Here is a 24,454-nt window from a genome sequence, read left to right on the forward strand (position 1 = left end):
TCTTTGGTAAAGCCTTAGATTGTCCTCGACAATTGCTTAATCACTTTAGTCTTATCCAATTCTAGATATTTTCCTCTTAATGCCCCCGGGCATTTGGAAAATTTAGAAAGGATGAATATTATAGCACATGCAATCGTTCCTGTACCCAAAGCAAATGGGACACGATTCATGATGTCTCACACAAAGACATGATTCTAGACCAGTCTTTTGCTACAATATTTTTTATTTACCATGTTCTCAAGATTTGACTATGAACAGGGATGTCGTAATCATAATCGAATTTTAAGAACGCAATATATAGAATTTCCTTAAGTTGAACCAATCCAACATGAAATTCATATATATATATTCTTGACTAAAGATGATTAAAATCTCAATCTAAGCTTAAAATCTCACTCTAAGCCTTTTAGAATTGACATGAAGTATAATATCCTCTTCCTTAATTATAGCAAAACAACTTTTTCAACCCCTGCAACCTCACGAATTGAAACTTTTGTTTTCTATAATTAACATTGCTAACTTGCAATACTTATCATAATTATCATGCTCCCACTAACATGATGATTATTAGCATAACACTCATGCTCCCACTAGCTTTGACATGTATCCAGAAAACAGCTAGACTTCTAGAAGTCAATACTTTATTGACTTTCTTACCAAAGTTCAGATTTCTGATACTAGATTGCTTTGATAAGACTTTATCAAAATCATAAACCTTATTTTAGACAGCTCACAGGTGTGTCTAAACAATTTCAGAACTATGAAAAGGGATGCCGTAATCATAGTCTCAATTGTTTATATTTTTGCCATTTCTCATAAGTCCATGTTAGTGTGCCGGATAACCATGCACGCTCCACTTAACGACTTTGAGAATGCAAAGATTACAATTGCTATCTTACTTAAAATCTACTTGGTGGAAGTGTTTCCTCACCATCATTTTCATGAATCGGAGAGAAACCTTATGACCCTTAGATTTTATGGTGTATGTGTTCTTATCCACGTGAATTTGTCAAAACCATAATCACAAGACTAGGTTAGTGACAAATCCTAACTCATATGGATTGAACTTGTGCAATCTTAACCTCTTGCCACCTGGCAGCACAAGGGCCTGTCATTGCTTCCAAGTAGTTATGCAAACAATTGAGAACATGTAGAACTCAAATGTTATAGCCAACTTAAATGGAATGGGCACAGAAATGTCAACACGATAGGTTATAAACCTCTAGTTGTGTGCTAGTGATGAAATACAGGTTTTATTCTTGATTAGTTCTTGAAACCATTTCAGGATCTTTTAGACTCCCACTGTCTTCTTGACCAATAAGACTTTCTTGCCAAATATTCAAGAAGTAGTGTGGATTCTTAATCAAGACAAACACTTCACACAATTGGCCTTAGTTGGTCTTTGTTTTATCCAAAACATCACAACTTACCAATTTCAAATGTACAAGAATAGAAAACTTTTACTCTTACATTTGACAAGTGTTATAAACCTGTACAAGAGTAGAAAACTTTTACTCTTACATTTGACAAGTGTTATAAACCTTCTTTAAGATGTGTCACTCAAATTACAATCTTGGAGTATGTCTCTAAGATTTGTTTTGGAACGAAGTATGACTCATCTTCTTGATCTGACCACTTCAACAATTCATGACTTTTCTTCTTAGCTATCAGAATGCACTTAGAGGATGAATTGTGATATGGTCTCATAATCTTTAAGATGACCATTAAACATGATACTAAAGTACTCTCCCATCTTTTCAGATTTGAGAAACTTTTATCCTTCTGCCTAATTTGATTCTTCTTATTCGTTCTGCTATACATTGGAACTTTTCCAATGTCTCAGACTTATACTTAAGCTTGTAAGTATAACCATATTTACTAAAATTTAGTAAATCATGACGAGTAGTCTTATCGATCTTTTGTGGTGGACTCTGATCAGTGCACAAGGATGTGTACTTGATCCCTTAGTCCTTCACTTGACTCACATATACATGTGAACAAGGAACTAGTCTTAAATTTTTCCAAAAATGAAACTTCTCATTCATCATACTATACAACTTGCATGATTCCAAGTTTCGGTCCAATTGAAACTTGGGTGATGAGAATCTTTCCTTACTTGGTAAATTTAGACACTACCACAAATGAAAGAATCAAATTCATTTTTCCAATGTTGCTAGAAACATACAAACATCAAGTTTTCATAAATGTCATTGCAAGGAGATATAAAATAAAGTAAAACTTTTATTTATTTATAAAAATGCGGAAAAACTTTTCCTTATAATGCAACTTGAAATGAAAACTATGCTATTACATGTTTCCTAGCAATCTATCATAACTCCTAAGAAGTAGCTCAAGAATCCGATCTTCAACCAAGCGATAGAAATCCATATTCGCGATCAGATTCAACATACTGTTTTCTTTAAGTTTCCTTCCCTTTGCTTGATCCTACTAAATATCAAAATGCAACCGAGTCACATTTTGTATTAAGAATCATCAACTGGTAACTTAATAGAGTTAGATAGTGGACCTACCTGAAGCAGAGTCAAACTGTTGATTCTTCTTTCTTTCAGGTAGCTTGGGCAGCTTCGCTTCCAATGCCCCTTTTCTTCACATTGAAAACATATAGACTCTTTGGGAATGGTACAAAAGGCTATTCCAGACTTAGACTTTCACTTTACCTTCCGGTCAACCGGGTTGACCAAGGCCGAGCCCTTTCCATTGAGAAGAGAAAGCTTTTATGGACTTCCAATGTTACCATTGTCCATGTCCATGGAAGTTTGAGAAATAGACCTTCCATCCATATTTGCTTGACTATTGCACCAAATCATTTCTGATTCAGCAGCAATAAGAAAATAAGAAAGATCCATTAGGTTCATGTCGTGATCTGTCACATAGTAGTCTTTCTATATGACTCAGGAAGTGACTGAAACACCCAGTCAATAGCCAACTTCCTTGGGACAACGACACCCAACATTCTTAACCTGTCACTGTGTGACTTCAGTCCTAAGACATGAGTGCACACAGGAATTCCAATTTGATGTTTTATTGTGAGTGGGGATTGAGTGATCTTGAACTTTTCAAGTCTTTAAGCTTGTGGGTCAGGGAGAATAATTGGAGGAGGTGGAGGAAGAGAAGTATGACTTCCATGAGCCAAACTCGGGAAGTCATATTCATTAGGAAAGCTTGGTTTGGGAAGATCATTGTTGTCTAAACCAGACATCAACAATGGGAGAAATTCACGTAAAGTTGATTTAAGTCCTTAATATAACACCCAATATGATATATTAAGGCTAGGACCCAACAAACTATTTTATAACTTGGAAGAGGGATGCCATAATCCAAGCTATAAAATATTTGAAGGTAGGTGAATGACGATTCACCAATTTCCACCAAGATAAATGAAATGTATTATTAGGTTTTAATTGGTTTTGAAACTCCTAGATTCTTTTGAGATTCATTAAACTTTTCAATGGCATGTTTCAATCTCGAGTGTGCCCTTCAGGTTTTGTGACTGGGATGCCGAGGATCACAAAACAAGGTGTGAAGTAACCATGCAAATATACTTGGTACCCTTAATATTTACCCCTCAATCGATGTGCCGGTTAACCACACACGCTCCAACGATACTATGATAAACATTAAGTTACCCTTTGCCTACCTTGTTAAGTCCAGGTTAGTGTGCCGGTTAACCACACACGCTCCACTAACAGCTTAAACAAAGTGCAAAGTGTAATTTCATGGATTAGCACCTTATTCACATTTTCCTAAGTAACTAAGATTGGGAATTTATAAGTGTTTAGTTACTTAGTATTTATCATTATACTTATAATGAAGAGAGAATTATAGTCCTTGTCCTACCTGTTCGGCTAACGACCCTCCACCGGTCAAGGAAGCGGTGAGTGAGAGTGGACACCCATTAAACTGCCATTTTATAGGCAGTAACCTTATACCCCCCTTATAGACCGGCTTCGTGAATGAGGCCTACTAATGGTAAGACGACTTGCTCTTATACATATAATATATTAAACTTTTAATATTATAATAGTATAAGGGTGTATTTTAGACATTTAAAATACTTGGTGGTTTAATCTATTAATTAAACTAGACTTTTAATTTAATTAAACTCAAACCATATATTTATGGATTTAATAATACTCTTTTAATTAAACGATTTAATTAACTATTAATAAAGTCAGTCCATAATAGTTAATTTGAACTATTCAACAAAACATCATAATTCCAATTATTAAACTCAAAATTAAAACCATTTAATTAATTGTTTAAGTTATGAACCCAAGAGTTTTAGAATTCAATTCTTTTTTTCATAAAAAACTTTTCTCAAATTCCAAAACTTGAGGGCAAGTTTTGTAATTCTAGAAAACCTTTGGCTTCCATAACTTATGGAATTAATGGTGTTTTATGATGAAACTTTCCATGTTCCATAACTTAAGAACAAGTTATGGAATTCTTTAAAACATTAACACCAAATTTTGTAACTCCATAAAAACTTTGAATCAAATTTTTTTTTTTAAAAAAAAAAACTTTCATATCCATAACTTATGGAAGTTTCAAAAACCCTTAAGATCATAACTTTAAAAAAAACTTTTGAGCTCCAAAATTTTATGACAAAATTTGCAACTCCTTAAAACATTTAGATCAAACTTTTAAAACTAATAAAATAATCATATCATTTTATCTTTTACTAAATTTGACCTAATTCAACTCATATAACAAATGATTTAAATTTTACAAATAATTCGTTTTTCACAAAACAAGTAATTATCTTAAAATTTGACAAAAGTCATGTTTTTTTTTTTCCTTTTTTTTCAACTTGAAAATAAAACATTTGCATCAATATAACAGAAAACAACCCATGGCTCTAATACCACTGTTGGGTTTTGAGCATTCTAACACTCCTATGGTGTACATGCAACCCTATAAACCTTGGATCTATGTTTTCTCTATTATACATGCAAATATTAACTATTCCAAGGTTTCATCCTAACTAGCATATTATGAAGCACCTATACTACAAAGTTCTAGTTAGATGACATACCTTTTGATGTAGCTTGATGTCTTCAAGCTTTAAGAGCTTAGCCCCAATAGTGTGGAAGCCTCAAATGGAATCACAAATCACCAAAACACCTTGGAAGAACTTGAGAGAATATGTATGTACACTAAAATCGGCCCACTCTTATTTTCACACACTTGTGCCAATTTTGTGAGCCAAGGACCCCTTTATATATTATGGAGGATTAGGGTTACATCCATGTAAACCCTAATACCCATGACTTTTCATTTACATAGGATCCATGGGTTAAAAGCTCCATGGACCATCCATGAAAGCTTAGCCCAACCTAAATGAACTTGGCCCATTCCATATATATATAAGAGTCCATATTTAATTAGTTCTTTTTGATCACTTAATTAATTCTAAATTAATTCTTGATCAATACTAATTAAATAATATGATTCCATATTAATATATTAGAACTTATAATATATTAATATAAATCATAAATATACTATTCTCAAAAGACTATCCATATAAATTGTGCCGGTGAAGTGCAACCCAAATGGACCATGCCGGGTCGGGTCAAGTACATACCAAATATAGTTATGGACTTAGACATTAATCTAACAACTTTTATCCCTCATACTTTATCTACCCATGTTTTACCCAACATATTTGAAGATAAAATATATATACATTTTAAATCATTTTAAACATGTATAAAACATTTATTCAACATCCATCTCAAATAAACAAACAACATATATACACATATCACGTATTTTATATAAAATACTTCATATTTATGTATAAGATGAAAGTGACTATACACTCACATGATTTGATGATAATCGGGCAGCAATTCGTTTCCTAAAACGTTCGTTTCTAATAAAACCGGGAGTTTTATTGAGAAACCGAGCTCTGCGAGGGTCGGGCTTCGAAACCGAAAAGATAAATTTTCCGGGCTTCTCGGGCACTTCGTGGCGTATTCCGGGTGTTAGAATCCATACCGGGGCTCCGGGGAATGTTAAGATGAAGAAAATATGGAAAAAGGGGCTAAATGTAGCAAAATCCCAAAAGTAACCGGGAGGGTTCGCATACCCTTCTATTTATAGGGTCCGAAGCTGCTGATCGGACGGATGAGAAGAGTCCACGCGGCAGCAGATCCGAAGAGTAGTCACGTGGGCTGCGCATGCGAGGGATCAGGTGGCAGTCCCTGATTGGACCGAAGTCCGGGTCCGAAGGTCGGCTAAGGAGGTGGGGTCCGCAGGCGAGGGTTCGGATCCGAAGCAGCGAAGAGAAGACACGTGTTACAATCTGCGAGGTTCGGAGGCTAAGGCGGTGCAAGGCTCGGACCAGCTGCGAGCTTCGGATTGGGCCTCCCTTCGGTCGAATCAGAATCCGACATGCGGCTACTGTTCATGCGAGGGAAGGCGACACGTGGCTCGCATGACTCACCAATTTCAGACACGTGGCACTCTTTCAGCGAAGGTGACGTGGCCAAAGCCACGTATGCGAAATTTCTCGGTTTTCACGCCAAAACTTCTAAAATCCATAACTTTCGCATACGAGCTCCGTTTTTGACGTTCTTTGTATGCACGCGTAGGTAAAATTACACTCTACAACTTTCGTTTAGACTTCGTCGGCTAATTTTGACTTTAATTTTTATATTATTATTTTTAACAGACCGGGACAGGAAATCCGTTAAAAATTCATAACTTCTTCATCCGACGTCCATTTTCGTCAGACTTTTTACCGTTGTGCTACTATTTACGAGACCTTCGATTCTCATTTAGGTTGTGTCGGCTAAAAATCACTCGATCTAAAATTCGAGTTTTTAGCTGTCTACTGCTAAGCTGAAACTTCGAAAAATCATAGCTTCCTCATACGAAGTCAGATTTGGACGTTCTTTTTATCGAACTTCTCGGTTTAACGAATACTATGAGTTTCATTTAGATTACTAAGGCCAAAAAGTAGTTTATCAAAAACTCACTTTTTATGACATTCGTCACCGTGCCGATTTGTCGCGAAACTTCGACAGGTCATAACTTCTTCGTTATAACTCGGATTTCGGCATTCTTTATATATCTGTAATCCTTGTCACGACCACTACATCTTTCTTAATCAATATCAGCTTTATCTAATATTTATTTTCGACTCTCATTTTTAGTCTTAATTAATTAAACCCTAATAATTAAGCATAAAACACATAAAACACATAATATTCACATAATTCCTTTTCATTTCTCCAAAATGAGTCACAAAGGTTAACCTAGACTATCATGTCAATATTAATGCCTAGCCTAGAAACACGGGCATTACAATTCTCTCCCCCTTAGAACGATTCTGTCCCCAGAATCACACACCAGCAAACAAATACGGGTAGCGACTCATCATGTCACTCTCCGTTTTTCCCCAGGTGAGATTTAGCCCATTCGTATGTTTCCAATACATAAGCACTAAATCGACCGTCTGGCGTCACAACTCCTTAGTCTTACGGTCAACGATTGCCTCAGTTTCTTCAATTAACCTCTTGTTTTCATCCAACCTTAATTCTGAAATGGGAATTATGTCGGGCACATCTCCCGTGAACTTCCTCAAATAACACACATGAAAGGTGTTATGAATACCCTCCAGTTCTTCCGGTAATTTTAGCTTGTAAGCTTGATTCCCGATCCTCTGAAGAACTTTAAATGGTCCAATAAATCATGGACTCAACTTTCCCCTTCTACCAAATCTTATAAGTCCCTTCCATGGCGAGACTTTAAGTAAAACCGAATCTCCAACTTCGAATGATATCGGTTGTCTTTTCTTGTCAGCATAGCTCTTTTGACGATCTTGAGCTACTAACATCCTTTACTTCAATTCGGCTTAAGTCAACTACTACATCGAACTTGGTTCTCTGAACCACGTAACAAACTCATCGTAGTCGGACTCAATTTGATATGACCTCTAGGGTCGGAATAACAATCATCTTCTTAGTCATTACCGAAACGAAGGTAATGAAGTACTCGAACAATAACGGAATCAATTTCTAGCTTCTTGGTAACCTTGTGACTTTCCTTGATCCAAGTACGAGTCCTGTGCTTCCGGTAGTATAGGCCTCTACTACCATTCACACCTACTCCTACTCGTCCCAAGTATTGTCTCGCAGTTCTCCAAGTCACCATACAAGAATTTTCACATAGTCATTCAATTCATCAGATGACAAAACCAGGGTTTATATTATTTCTTGAAATAATTACACAGAGGTCCAAATTTACCCTATACTACGCCTCTAATAGGCTACACCACGAGTTATTAACTGCATTACTACTTTATGTCTTAGTTTTGGGAATATAAGGTCCTTACTCCTAATCCCTTATATTTCCATCTGCTTCATTAAGGATCATTTGGAATGCCTTTGGTTTTGGCGGTGTGTTTTTCTTTGGGCAGTATCTAGAAATATGCCCTTCTTCGTTACATTCGTAGCACACCTTTTTGTTAGATGCGCATTTGTTGGCGTAATGCCCTGTCTTCCCACATTTGTAGCAAGTCATCTCCTCGCTACACTTCCCGAAGTGTTTCTTTTTACACTTCTCACACCACTTTGCTTCGCCTTCTCCTCCTCCAGACTTCGAGAATTTTCTTTTCTCGTTGGACCCTAAAGTCCTTTCAAACTTTCTTTTCTCGCCAACTTCAACCTTGCTGGCGGCTCTCCCCTTAATCATATCTTCAACAGACTTGGCAGCCCAAATAGCTGCCTCCAAAGTAAGTGCCTGTCGTACTGGCACCGCATACTCCCATGGAAGTCCCTTTGCGTACCTGTCAATTTTCGCCAGCTCATCTGGGACAATACGCAAAGCAAACTCCATTTTGTCTGTGAAGTTATTCGTATATTCGTCAACGGTCATACTCCCCTTCTTCAACGTTAGAAATTGGTTTTCTAACTCCAGTACGTTTTGGGCCGAGCAGTACTTGGGCTTAAAGTGCACCAAGAACTCTGCCCAAGTCAGTTGCAGTGGCTCATTAGGGCTTAGGGTTTTCCCCACAGTGTTCCACCAACGAGCAGCACTACCCCTGAACTGACGTACTGCAAAGGTAGTTTGTAGCTTGCCTTGGCAATCACAAGTCATGAAAGCCAACTCCATTTCCGAGATCCAGTCCATTACTCCGACAGGATCTTCTTTTCCAGTGAAGGTTGATGGCTTGCAAGTCATAAAGTCCTTATACTTGCACCCATTTCTCTCCACTCTACCCTCGTGGTTATTCCTCCCAACCACAAGCGGTTCACTATGACCAACCGATATGCTGTTGTTCCCTTCTTCAGATCGATCGTCATTTAGTTCACGTTGTTCAACAGGAACTGAAGGTTCATCCCTGTTGTTCGGCAACATTTGCCTCAACTCCTCCCTTTGTTCAGCCAACATGGTCTGAATCATAATTCGTACTCCAGCCATGGTGATGGGTTCTGGTGCAGCTCCTACTATAGGCACCTGTTCCACCACTTGGGGTTGAGGTTGCTGATTTCTATTTACATTTCCAGCTCCACTTCGGGTTCTTGCCATTATAATCTATATACCGAATAAGGCGAATTTAGGTCTTTATCCTTGTTAGACATGTCAATTCCCTTATCACTCCGAAACGTTTACATGTTAGTTCTAATCTCGTAATCATACGCTTAGAATCCTACACACATAAGGTTTCCAGATCCGGTCAGCAACAGACCATAGATCCGAACAAATAATGGCGTATATGGCAAACATATAACATTTAGCACATAAGAGCATTTTAGGCATCTTTCCTAAAATAAACTAGTGCTCGTGTCTAAAATATGGTAGACACTCATCTCACAATCATCACTTAGCATTCTAAGTTTAAGTCTAGAAATCCTACAAATTCCTAATTCGCTTAAACTAATGCTCTGATACCAACTGTGACATCCCCTAATTTCTCGGCCAGAAAAGACCGATTTCGTTTATGCTTTTTAAAATAAAATCAGAGTAATCCTTTTAAAAGGTGTTGCGGAATTTGTTCCCATAAAAACATGATAATTATATTATCAAATTATTTCTGAAGAAATGTATTTTATTCACTTAAACCATTGGGATGTCATCGTCAATACAAAAAACATAAACATAAACAGAACTTACACTCACTTACACTAGTGATCTACATCTCTTTTAATCTCTCAGTGTAAAGTAACTTCGTATCGATACCTGTGATACAAACAAACTGAGTGGGTCAGGCTTGGGAGCCTGGTGAGCATATAAGGTTTTTAACCCACAATAAATAATTTATTATGCTCAAACATCAAACAATCAACCCAATTACCCAATCCCCATTATCTTATTTATTTCTTAAGGATTTACCCTAAGAATCAAATCTCACTCATTCCTAAGGATTCATCCTAAGGAATAGGCACGAAGTCCATCGCTGTCCAAGGTTTATACAACAGGCACTACATCACATAGTCGTCGGGGTTTATATAATAGGCACTACGTCTCCTAGTCGCTAAGGTTTATACAATAGGCACTACGTCTCATAGTCGCCAGGGTTTATACAATAGGCACGAAGTCTCATAGTCGCCAGGGTTTATACAATAGGCACGAAGTCACATCGTCGCCAGGGTTTATCTAATAGGTACGAAGTCACATCGTCGCCAGGGTTTATCTAATAGGCACTACGTCTCATAGTCGCCAGGGTTTATCTAATAGGCACGAAGTCACATCGTTGCCAGGGTTTATACAATAGGCACGAAGTCACATCGTCGCCAGGGTTTATACAATAGGCACTAAGTCCATAGCTGCCAACATACTAAATCCGTAGCTACCAACGTACATCTATACTATACTTTTGTCCCTCATACTTTATCTACCCATGTTATATATATACATTTTAAATCATTTTGAACATGTATAAAACATTTATTCAACATCCATCTCAAATAAACAAACAACATATATACACATATCACGTATTTTATATAAAATACTTCATATTTATGTGTAAGATGAAAGTGACTATACACTCACATGATTTGATGATAATCGGGCAGCAATTCGTTTCCTAAAACGTTCGTTTCTAATAAAACCGGGAGTTTTATTGAGAAACCGGGCTTTGCGAGGGTCGGGCTTCGAAACCGAAAAGATAAATTTTTCGGGCTTCTCGGGCACTTCGTGGCGTATTTCGGGTGTTAGAATCGATACTGGGGCTCCGGGGAATGTTAAGATGAAGAAAATATGGAAAAAGGGGCTAAATGTGGCAAAATCCCAAAAGTAACCGGGAGGGTTCGCATACCCTTCTTTTTATAGGGTCCGAAGCTGCTGATCGGACGGATGAGAAGAGTCCACGCGGCAGCAGATCCGAAGAGTAGTCACGTGGGTTGCGCATGCGAGGGATCAGGTGGCAGTCCCTGATTGGACCGAAGTCCGGGTCCGAAGGTCGGCTAAGGAGGTGGGGTCCGCAGGCGAGGGTTCGGATCCGAAGCAGCGAAGAGAAGACACGTGTTACAATCTGCGAGGTTCGGAGGCTAAGGCGGTGCAAGGCTCGGACCAGCTGCGAGCTTCGGATTGGGCCTCCCTTCGGTCGAATCAGAATCCGACACGCGGCTACTGTTCATGCGAGGGAAGGCGACACGTGGCTCGCATGACTCACCAATTTCGGACACGTGGCACTCTTTCAGCGAAGGTGACGTGGCCGAAGCCACGTATGCGAAATTTCTCGGTTTTCGCGCCAAAACTTCTAAAATCCATAACTTTCGTATACGAGCTCCGTTTTTAACGTTATTTATATGCACGCGTAGGTAAAATTACACTCTACAACTTTCGTTTAGACTTCGTCGGCTAATTTTGAATTTAATTTTTATATTATTATTTTTAACAGACCGGGACAGGAAATCCATTAAAAATTCATAACTTCTTCATCCGACGTCCGTTTTCGTCAGACTTTTTACCGTTGTGCTACTATTTACGAGACCTTCGATTCTCGTTTAGATTGTGTCGGCTAAAAATCACTCGATCTAAAATTCGAGTTTTTAGCTGTCTACTGCTAAGCTGAAACTTCGAAAAATCATAGCTTCCTCATACGAAGTCAGATTTGGGCGTTCTTTTTATCGAACTTCTCGGTTTAACGAATACTATGAGTTTCGTTTAGATTACTAAGGCCAAAAAGTAGTTTATCAAAAACTCACTTTTTACGACATTCGGCACCGTGCCGATTTGTCGCGAAACTTCGACAGGTCATAACTTCTTCGTTATAACTCGGATTTCGGCATTCTTTATATATCCGTAATCCTTGTCACGACCACTACATCTTTCTTAATCAATATCGGCTTTATCTAATATTTATTTTCGACGCTCATTTTTAGTCTTAATTAATTAAACCCTAATAATTAAGCATAAAACACATAATATTCACATAATTCCTTTTCATTTCTCCAAAATGACTCACAAAGGTTAACCTAGACTATCATGTAAATATTAATGCCTAGCCTAGAAACACGGGCATTACAAGTAGCAAACCTAGATGAATATCACAAAGACAATCATCTAACATACAACTCCTACTAGTGGGCCGGCATTGTAGCCGTAGACCCACCGCTACTGGAAGGTAACTCACCTCGTACGAGTAGCTGTTGATAACCTGTGCGGGAAATCTCTGTCTGCGGCTACTCCGGAAATCCTCCGACTATAATCCCCACAAAACACTCAGTCAGAATCTGATATCTACTTTTAGGGTAAAATGATTGTTTTACCCCTGACCAAGTCCAAGTCAAGGCCAAAGTCAACTTCCAGTTGACCTGACTCGCCGAGTTGGGCCGCCAACTCGTCGAGTCCTTATCCTTTTAACTGACCTCATCTTCGACTCTACTCGTCGAGTTTAGGAATGACTCGACGAGTTCTCCTTCCATACGAACCTCGAAGGAACCTTCATCCGACTCGCCGAGTTGTATGAACAACTCGTCGAGTCCATCTCCCTCCTATGAACAAGTCCTGTCCTCGACTCGCCGAGTTGTATGAACAACTCGTCGAGTTCATCCTCAAGAGTTGGGAGATTGCCTTGGACTCGCCAAGTCTGTTCATGCACTCGCCGAGTCCTATGAACTCCAGGACTATGGCTTATCCCAAAACGTTAGGTTACTCCTCCGGACCCTCTAACACCTTTCCAGCACTCCACTGGGTCTCCTTGACCCATAACAGGAAAGGGGAGTCTACCCTCGGACTCGCCGAGTCCCAAGAACGACTCGCCGAGTCGATACAGTCCAAGTCTTATTTCTTCGATTTCTGGCGTACAACTCTTGTCCAAATGGTAGATCTGGGTCCCTAAACTCGATCTAGCACGTAAAGTTACGAACTTTACGTGCATGCATGGGACTTTGAGCCTAAAAGGCTCTAAAAGGGACTCTTGAGTTGCATGGGGGCTTCCATGGGTGCAAAAGCAGCCCCTTTCTGCCTTGTAATTCCTCCATGGACCTAGATCCGAAGCCTCAACCCCCAACCATGCTTGCAATCATGGTTGGTTACCAAGAATGGCTTATAAAAGCCCTAAATCTCCCCAAAAAGGGATCTAGCAAAAGAACAAGCAAGGTATCGACTTTATACCTTCTGCGAACTGCAAATGGTGCACAAACTTGAACTCCCTTGGTCTCCTCTTGATTCCTCTAGGCTTTTCCTTCTCCTTTGAATTCAAAATCACCAAATAGCACCACAAAAGCCTTAGCTCTTATACAAACTGCTAGGGTTTGCTATGGGGTTTTTCTGGAAGCAATAGGGACGAAGGGTGGCTGAATGAGATGTTTAAATAGGGTGCAAACCCTTAGATTAGGGTTTTGTCCAGTCAGAGCCTACTCGTCGAGTCTTCAGCCGACTCAACGAGTCCGTCATTTAAATCTCGAATCAAATCCGTTTCTACTCGACGAGTTGGTCCTTCAACTCGCCGAGTCCCAGGCCAAAAATGCAAATTACTTAAATAAAATACGTACCAGGAACCAGGTGCTACAGTGAAGGTTTGGTCTTAGATCCTAATGGGGTTAATTGTGGGTTTGGCTCAGTGTTAGAAGTTGGAGTACAACAGCAACATTTATAGGATCTGTTCGCCATCCGAGGTGAGTCTTCTCAGTATACTTACATGTGTGATGATTTGTGTGTAACCGGAGGGTCTTATTCGTGTTATTGACCGGAGGGTCTTGTTTACACTATTTACCGGAGGGTCTTAGTACATTATATCTTTGGGCCAATATTGGAATAGTTGGTTATATTGGGCCTTGTGGCCCAATATAGAAATGGACTTCACAATTGTGGGCCTCGGTTTGGGCCAATTCTTGGACTAGGTTGTTGTGGGTCTTCGTGGGCCATTTGGAAACAAGGTTTTGGACTAAGGAAATTTATTGGTCTTGAGGAAAAGGCCATTAGAAAGGTCCGGGCCCAATTTGTAAAATTAGGCCATAATTGGGCCTTGATGATTATGAGATATTGGGCCATATGTTGGGTTTCGACCCATTACTTGACTTTTGGGCCTTTGGAGTGTGAGTTGGGCCTTGGGCTTGAAACAAGCTAGGTTGGGGTAAAGTAGCCTTTTACCCCAAGCAGGGACTTGTGGTTATGAATTGGAACCTAATTTCTAATTGGGTGTCGTTTTGATGTTGACAGCGCGGGAATCTGTCAACCAGCAGCTGGAGTTTTATCTGCGGGACTTCAGCAGTGTCAGGTGAGTTACCTCGCTATACTAAGGGGTCTAAGGCACCAAGGCCGGCCCATTGGATATGTTATCCTAGTAGTGTTAGATGTTGAGTATGAGTTAGTGTTGCATGCTAGTGGTTATGCCAGTTAGGTAGGTCTGTAGGACTACCTGTGTTGTTATATGATTATATGCATGCTCAGTAGTTATGTTATATGTTAATATATCAAGTGGGGTGGGTTGAGGTGATACTGCTCCGTGCGTTAACCAACAAACCCGGGAGCATTCCGGATACGAGCTGAGGGCCAGGTGGGGCATGCCAGACTCGTACTGTGGGCTCGGGAGCATTCCAGATACGAGCTGAGGGAGACTCGTACTGTGGGCTCGATGGCAATCCATATGTGAGCTGTGGGCCCGGAAGGCAATCCAGACTCACACTGTGGGCCCATGGGTAATCCATTCTGTAAAGTTGTGGACCCAGTACATGTTGTTATTTGTATATGTGTTGTTTGCAGTGTATCGGTATATTAGGGGAAACTCACTAAGCTTTCGGGCTTACAGTTTCAGTTTATTGTTTTAGGTACATCAGCGGATGACCGCGGGAAGGCGAAGGCGTGACCGTACACTTCCTCGATTTATGATTATGATTTCTGGGAACTCTGATGTTTAAACTATTTTGAAAACAAATTGTAATAACTGAATGGTTTTATATGATTTAAAAAGTTTTAAATGGATTCGAATTTTATGGATGTTACAAGGCAGCCCTTGAGACTCTCAGGCAGCGGTTATGCAAGGCACCGATTCTCACCATGCCAGAGGGTGTAGATGATTCTGTGGTTTACTGTGACGTTTCGTTCACGGGCATGGGTGCGGTACTGATGCAGTGGGGTCACGTGATAGCAGGTTTCGGGAACCAGGTTAGAGTTCCGGTTAGCACTCAAGTTCAGTGGTGTGTTAGGTCGAGTGCGTATTCGACCGGTATGGAGAGTGTTATAAGTCTGTGGGTGTAGCCGTAGCCTTCACTAGCAGCCAGATAGTGTGAGAAAGTGTTGTAAGTCTGTGGGTGTAGCCGTAGCATTCACTAGCATCCAGATAGTACTAGAGTGTTGTAAGTCTGCGGGTGTAGCCGTAACATTCACTTGGTTGGTAGATAGCATGAGTGCGTTGTTAGGACGCGGAAGAAACAGTAGTACCCACCAGCAGGGCTGGTCCATGGGCCTGGGCAAGCTGGGCGACCGCCCGGGCCCCCAAACGCCAAAGGGCCCCCAATTTACACTTGTTATATTGGTTATATGGTATTATCCCATTAGTTTTAAGTCTATTGGGATAGATTTTCAAATTCCAATACTCTAATTAACCTGTAACTGCATCGATCTAAAAGAGAAAGCGGGAGGAAGCGTGCAGCGTCCGACTTCAAGTTCCAAGGCGCAATTGATCTTCGAAGATTAATCGATTTCTATGGAAAATCCAAAAGACTCTTCTTCAGAATCTAGAAACAATGGTTAGTGAATCCATTTCTTCTCTAACTTCTTTTTTCTTATTCAAGATTTCAAGTGAACAATTTCTTCTCCTATTCTCCAATCTCCATCTTTTCTGAGTTTCTGAGTTTGTCCACAGTCACGTACCATACTAGAACTGAGAATCAGAGCATCCAAAGTCTAATTGCTTTTCCATATTTTCATGATTCTAGAAAACTGAAATCGATTCTTACCCTTCTTATTTTCGATTTCCTGTTTTCTTTGTCTGAAATAGCATCCATGACTGAGAGACTAGAATCGAGAGTAACTCAAACTCAAAATCTTCTTGAAATTGAGACAAAATCGAGAATACTTGAAATTGAGACGAAACTGATTATAAGTCTCTGTAAGTTCTAGTTTATAGCCTTCTTGAAATTTCTTTCTTGTTTGAAATTCGATATTTTTATGAATTTTTTTTCAACTTCAGAATTTTGTGTTGTGTAGGATCGGAGGAGTATCCGACCTTCTGATTGTGAATCTGATCGTGAATGGTCTTCAGATCATACTGCACTTTTGGCTGAATTTAGGTGCAAGCCTAGAACAAGAACATGATTCATTTTCATTTTAGGCAAGTTTTTTGTATTTTTAATTATGATTATAGGTATGTATGTTAATGAATCGTTGATGATGTTGTTATAGATGATAGCGAAAGAGGTTTTTAAAGCAATGTAAGTGAAAAAAGAAAATCGTGGTAGAAGTAGATCGTTAGTATTTGTTGGGAATTTATTCCATGTGCAATGATCTACTACACTCTGTATCATGCTATCTTTTGGAAAAATCAATCATTTTTAGTTTTTTATTTCTTTGTTTTTGATAGAAACTTAATTTTAGAAGTAAAGTTTAGTTATGAAACTTAAGTTGAAGGGTAAGTTTTACCAGTGGTGATGTATATCTTTGTGATAAAGGTGGGTGGAATGAAACAGTATATAAATAGAGAGACGTTTTTTGTTACTATTGAATACAAAGGTGAAAGTATCTTTTTATATATTGTTCCTTTCTGAGCTTTCTCTACTTAATTGTTTCATTGGAGTTATTAAAGATCTTTATATATATATATATATATATATATATATATATATATATATATATATATATATATATATCGGAAAGGGCCCCATTTTTTACTTTTGCCCTGGGCCTCAAATTGTCTTGGACCGGCCCTGCCCACCAGTTCGGGTGCAGCAGTGATGTGACATCCCCATTTTTACGGCCAGAAAAGACCGATTTTTGTTTATGCTTTATAAAAATCAGAGTACTTCTTTTAACAAAAATGTTGCGGAATTTGTTCCCAGAAAACATGATAAATAGGTTATCAAAGCATTTCCGAGGAAATGTATTTTTATTCGTTTTCAAAACATTAGGATGTCATTGTCAATACAGAAACATAAGCATAAATAGAACTTACATTATTTACACTAGTGATCTACATCTCTTTTAAATCTCTCAGTGTAAAGTAGCTTTGTATCGACACCTGTGATACAAATAAGCTTGAGTGGGTCAGGTTGGGAAACCTGGTGAGTACATAGGGTTTTCAACCCACAATAATATAATTATTATGTTTAAACATCAAACAATAAACCTAATTACCCATCCTCATTATCTTCCTTACTCTCAAGGGTCTACCCTAAGAGTCATCTATTCGTTCATTTCGAAGTCCCTTGCCTCCTAGGGTTATAAGACAGGCACTAAGTCCATACCTGCCAATGCTCGTTCGTAAAGCACTAAATCCATAGCTGCTAAAGTTCATTCATCGGGTACTAAATCCATAGCTACCAATGTTCATCTAATAGGTACTAAGTCCATAGCTACCAACGTTTATCAGGTACTAAGTCCATAGCTACCAACGTTTATCCATCAGGTACTAAGTCCATATCTACCAGTGTATATCTATCAGGTACTAAGTCCATAACTGCCGATATTATTTAGGCACTAAGACTATAGCTGCCAATGTTCATTCACATCATCTTTCATCCCTCATCATTCATCTACCCATGTTTCACCCAACATATTTGTAGATATAAAATACATATACAGTTTAAATCATATAAAACTTGTATAAAATCGTTCATCCAGCATAGATAGCAAGTATACCAATAATATGCACATATAGCACGTAATTTATATAAAATACTTCATATCTATGTGTAAGATGAAAGTAACTATGCACTCACCTGGAAGGTGGCGACTCTGCACTCGAACAGCGCTTCGTTACTTCTTAAAACAATTTCCTTCGACAAAACCTAGTATCAACACCACTAGGGTTTAGTCTAACGTTAACTGCGACTAATTAATAGTCTAGCTATTATTATTATTATATAAGCGTTAAATAACACTCAATATAATTCATAATAATAGCCCAAATAATTATTTTAAGGACCTAATAACATTACTATAATTATTTAAAAGCTATATTAAAAATTGCATAGGCGTAGCTCACTTACAGCGGGTTTTATTAAAAACCAGGCTTTGCTCGGAGCAGCGTTTTCGAACCGAAAGACCCTTTTTCTCGGGACTCCGGGAGCCTCGGGGCTTCCTTTAGAGGCTAGGGATTTTTCCTAGGGCTTAGGGGTGGTTTGGGGAGCTAGAGAGAGAAAGAAACTAGAGAGAGAATGAGAATTGGTGTGAAAAATCCGGAAACCCTCGCCCCCTTTTATAGCCTGCGAGGCCTCGGACTACGCTGAGCGTAATCCTTGGCTACGCGGTGCGTATCTTCGGATGAGGCTGCCAGCGAGCCTCCAGCTGTCTTGCACTCGGAACGGATAAGAGCCGAAGTACGCGGGGCGTACCCAACTTTGAACGCGGGGCGTAATGGTGAGGCGACGTGTCCGAATCCGAAGACCAGACCGTGATCAGCAAGCGACGGCCCTGATTGAGCCACGTCATCACCCCCTCACAGTTTCGCATTTTTCTTTCCCAACTTCTAAAAATCATAACTTTCACATACGAGCTCCGTTATCGACGTTCTTTATATCCACGCGTAGGCGGTAAGGTACTCTACAACTTTCGTTTAGACTCCGTCGGCTAATTTTGACTTTATTTTAAAAGTTATATTTTTAACAGGCCGGGACAGGATTGGTCCGTTAAAAATTTATAACTTTTTCATCCGACGTCTGTTTTCGTCTGTCTTTTTATCGTTATGCTACTATTAACGACATCTTCGATTCTCGTTTAGGTTGTGTCGGCTAAAAACCGCTCGATCTAATATTCGAACTTCGGGTTGTACACTGCTAAGCCGAAACTTCGAAAAATCATAACTTCCTCATACGAAGTCAGATTTGGGCGTTCTTTTTATGGACGCTCTCGGTTTAACATATTCTACAACTTTCGTTTAGATCACTAAGGCTAAAACTCTCTCTATCGTAAATTCACTATTTACGCTTCCCGGTGCCGTGCCGGTTTTGCCGTAAAACTTCGACGAGTCATAACTTCTTCGTTATAACTCGGATTTCGGCGTTCTTTATATGTACGGAACCCTTGAGACATATTCTACAACTTGGGTAATATTATTTATTCGAAATAATCTTTTGTCGAAAAGTCGTTTTCGACCCCTATTATCTCTAAATTGACTAGCCCGGATCTACGGGCGTTACAAGTGAGGATATGGAAATCCACGAATTGGATTATGGATTTCCACAGAGGGATTAGATCTGGTTAGGCCAGTGATAAGACTGTAGGAACGTCACTACAGTTATGAGATCAGGGAAGCAATGGACTGCTTAAGGACGTGTGAGATAAGACTTCCATTGGTCAGGTAGCAATTACTTTTAGTCTTGGATTTGATGACGCCATGACTCGACGTATGGACCCAATCAGTTAGATCAGAAGGTTATTAGAGCCTCAGTGGCATGATAACTAATAGCAACTAGTGACAGACAAGGATTTCGTTCAGAAGTCGCGTGGAGCGACTACGTGTGAGTCTTTTGGCTTCGTAATCAGGTTGGAACTCGATATTTCAGATGATTGGCGAACGAATTGAGACCAGGCAGGTCTCGATAGATTTTGGAAAGCAGCCATGTGGCAACATACTGCTTCAGGAAGTTCAGTGTTCGGGCAGTTTCAGCGTTTGGGCATTGCACGTACGGACGGAATAGCTGGTTGACTGGGAAGTGACAAGCCACTCACAGCAGGATCAGCTGATCCTTGGCCAAGTATAAGTGATCTGCAGGGATAATTAGGTTTGTGATCCTTTTTTACAGTGGGAACCTCGAGCTATTAGAAGTTGAGTGGTCCGTTGAGGGATAAACAGACTGGATTCAAGGATAATGATTCATTATGAGTGGGCTGTCAAGGAATCAGGCCATCTCGAGACAACAAATTTCAGACCGGGTACATGTTATCTTGTTGTGGGGAATTCGTTCATCTGCGGATTTTAGGGCTTTGAGAAGATTGGTCACGGCTACCCTGGGAAGGCTAGGGTGTGCCCAGGATGGTGACCATGTTACTAGAATGGTTGGGAGTGTAAGGAATGGTAAGTGATGATTTCGAGGATGAAATCTAATTTAAGTGGGGGAGAGTTGTAACACACCGTTTATTTAATAAATAAATAGATGAAATTAATGAATGAATCGTAGCCCTAAAATTTATAATTATATAGCAAGGTGTTGATTTCGAAGAGTTATCTGGCATAATTTAGAAGTCGGGGTTAAGAATGTAAGTTTCGGACTGGCTTTGTAAATATTTGTGAAGACAGGGACTACTTGGTAAATTACGGGGACTTAATTTGAAGAGATTTTGCAAGCTAAGGGTTGAATGGTATCTTATGGACTTCATTTGAAAATAAATTGTAGGGAAGGGACTGTTTAGTAACTGTTGGATTAATTATGAAAGGAATTTATGGGAATAGGGGATAAAGGGTAAATGTTGGACTTGAGTTGAAGAAGATTTTATGGGGAGGGACCAATCCTGCCAGCATGGGACGAAGTTTGGATTGGTGCGGGGTATATAGCCATAACATCACCAGCCCTTAAACCCTAACCCTAACAACATGAGCAGCCGTTACCCTTATACCTCCCATCCCTTTCCAGCCGTCACCCCTTATGTCTCCCACCGGCCGCCACCCACTTCTTCACCTCCGATCGCCACCTCTCTTCTCTCTTTCTTATTGTCGGCGACAACGAGAACCACCCGCTTCGGAGACCGTTCCATAATAGCCAACCTTCCTCCGCCACCGTTGTTGAAGCCGGAACCACCGGGAAGCTACCAAGCGAGCTGAGCTCCCCCGATGTTGTTTGCTGCCGACGGACAAATGATTCAAGGCCGACGTCGGGGCCGTTGTGCCTCTATCGTCTCCGGTAATGGCGCACCCTTTCCTCCTCTCTCGTTCTTCTGCCATTTCCTTCATGACCGTCGCCATCTCCGCCCCGACAGCTATCAACTGTGAAGATACCCTTTCCGGTCACTGCAAACCACCACAAAAGTGGTTGTGCTGTGTGTGTTTCGTGTGTGTGACTAGTACTTCATCCCATGTTATCGCTGATGGGTTTTGAGCATAACATCAATCCTATGGTGTTCATGCAACCCTAATTGCTTGGATCTAGGTTTTCTACTTTGAACATGCAATAAACTTCCAAGACTTACAAACCCTAGATCTATCATATAAGAACTAAAATAAGGGTTTAGTAATTACCTTTGATTGTTATATAGCAATAACAATCAATCCTTGCTTTGATTGGCTTCAGAAAGCTTAGTGCCTCAAGTGTTGCACCTCTAATGGAGTCACAAACACCACTAAGCAATTGGATGAAGGAGAGAAGAAGAGAGGCTGCCCAAAATCGTCCAGAAACCCTAAGGGGATCATTCACCACGTTTTGGGGCTTAGGGGCTCCTTAAATAGGTAGACTATTAGGGTTATCTAACAAGGAAACCCTAATTTGACTGCTTAAGCCCTAAGCAGCCCATGGACCCCTTCTGGAACATGCCTTGGACTATTTCTAATGGGCTTCCCCATAGAATTCGTCCAAACTATTATTCGAAGGTGATCCATAGTCCAATTGCATTATCCTATAATTACAATTTCAGTCCCCTAAGTTTAATTAATCTCTTTTAGCCAGAAAATTAATTCTTAATTAATTCTTGACTAATATTAATTAAACAATATGATTTCTCCTTTAATATATTATTCTTATAATATATTGATAAATCATAATTAAACCTTTCTCTCCTTAATTCATCCTACATATTGCTATGGTGAAGGCAACCCAAAAGGACCATGCTCATAATCGGGTCAAGTACATACCAAAATAGTTATGGACTTAGACACTAATCCAACAGTATCCCACTTGGATAAGTCTAATAACTATTCTGCATAACTTCAGAACCTGATCAACAATTGTAGCTTTCAAAAGCCGTTGTCAACTCTGATCTTATCAGATATGCGTGTCCTTTAGATAAGGGATCATATATTCCTCCATTCTCAAGATATCGTATAGACGCGAGACATGGATTTAAATCATTCTCTCTGTCTATGTATTGTTTCCCGACATCTGATTTATGACAACTGACAACAGACTACAATTAAACACATCAACTTAGTCCCGGCTTGGCCAAGCGCTTAGGGTGTCATCACTAAATCATCGAGGGGCCCATAGATATCGCTTTTATCCCACCTTGGGGTAAAAGGAATGGATAAAATTCGACTCAAATGCTTGCTTGCACCTACTAATCGAATCACACACAACAATAAGTTTTATAACACCAAGTTACTGGTGCGTTTACTTATCATCAATGTGCAACCGACCAGCAAATAACAACTCACACGTCTCGGTTTCAAGAATATACAATGTTATCGTCTCACTAATCACCCGTGATAAATCCATGAAGTGATTCAAGTGAGCGTGGGTTTAATCCAATACTTTAATCTTATTAAATAACTCATGAACTCTGTAGCAAACTTGTGCTATGTCTAAACACTTTAGACAATCTACAAACAAATTCATGACAGTCTTCCTTCATACCTACTTCCAACGTATGACTGACTGTGGAGGTTCGAATAACCTAGTTATTCTGGAAGTCAAAACATGCAAAGTGAAACGCAATAATAATATTAATCCTATATGGCCCCAAAACTTTTGAGCGTAAATAAAAGCACTTTTATTTAAACACCATATTGATTACTCATTATTCATTGCTTACTGTTTCAGAAAATCAACTTATTACTCGAATTATAACCACAATTGTCCCATGCTCCAAGCATGCACACTTTGGTTTCCTATGGTCCATACTTTGTGAAATGGATCAATTGAAAAACTTTTCCAATGAAACTCATTTCACAATCCCCAATCCTTAATATTAGTATAAGAATACCAAATTCTTGCCACTTTTAGAATATGTCAGATTCTAACATTTTATGCAATGATTCTTTCGTAATGTCATAGCACAAAAGTCACCAAGACCCGACTAATGAAATTACAAGGTATTCTATCGGAAATTGTTACAATACAATTCCATAGACGTGAAGTCTCACATTCAAAGTACATTCCTTTGAACATCCTTATCGCATAAAAGTTTCTAATCTAGACATATTTCTTAATATCCCACTCCCATTAATGGAAACATTTCCATATTTTCCATATGAAAACTCATTCTTAATAGAATCTTATCTATTCATAATAATGTCAATATAGTCCATCCAGTACTATACTTCCAACTATTCACAAGCGACAAATCCTTAGTGAACCTCAGATCGTCCTTTGATAGTTGTTTAATTATTTTAGTCAAAACCGATTCTAGTCCTTTTTCCCTCTTAATGCCCTACGCATTTGGAAATTTTTAGAATGGTCAAATATTATAGCATATGCAATCGATCCTATACCTGAAGCGTATTGGACACGATGCATAATGTCTCACATAAAGACGTGATACTTTATCAGCATTCTGCCATAATATTTTATGTGCCCTGTTCCCATAATTCGAACTATGAAGAGGGATGCCGTAATCATAATCGAATTTTGAGAATGCACTATGTATCCTTGACTAAATTTATTAACATTTCTTGATCTAAACTTTAGAATTTTGAAACGAAGTATAATATTCTCTCCCTTAATTATAGCAAAACAACTTTTCAACCCTTGCAACTTTGCAAAGTGAATCTTTGTTTTCTATAATTAATATTGCTAACTTGCAATACTTACCATAATAATCATGCTCCCACTAACATGATGATTATTTTCTTACCAACATAACACTTATGCTCCCACTAGCTTTGACATGTATTCAGAAAACAATTGAACTTCCAGAAAACAATGCTTATTGAATTTCTTAAGTTCAT

Source organism: Lactuca virosa, chromosome 9 (genome assembly GCF_052849685.1).
Source record: "Lactuca virosa cultivar CGN04683 chromosome 9, Lactuca_virosa_CGN04683_v6, whole genome shotgun sequence".
NCBI lineage: Eukaryota > Viridiplantae > Streptophyta > Magnoliopsida > Asterales > Asteraceae > Lactuca > Lactuca virosa.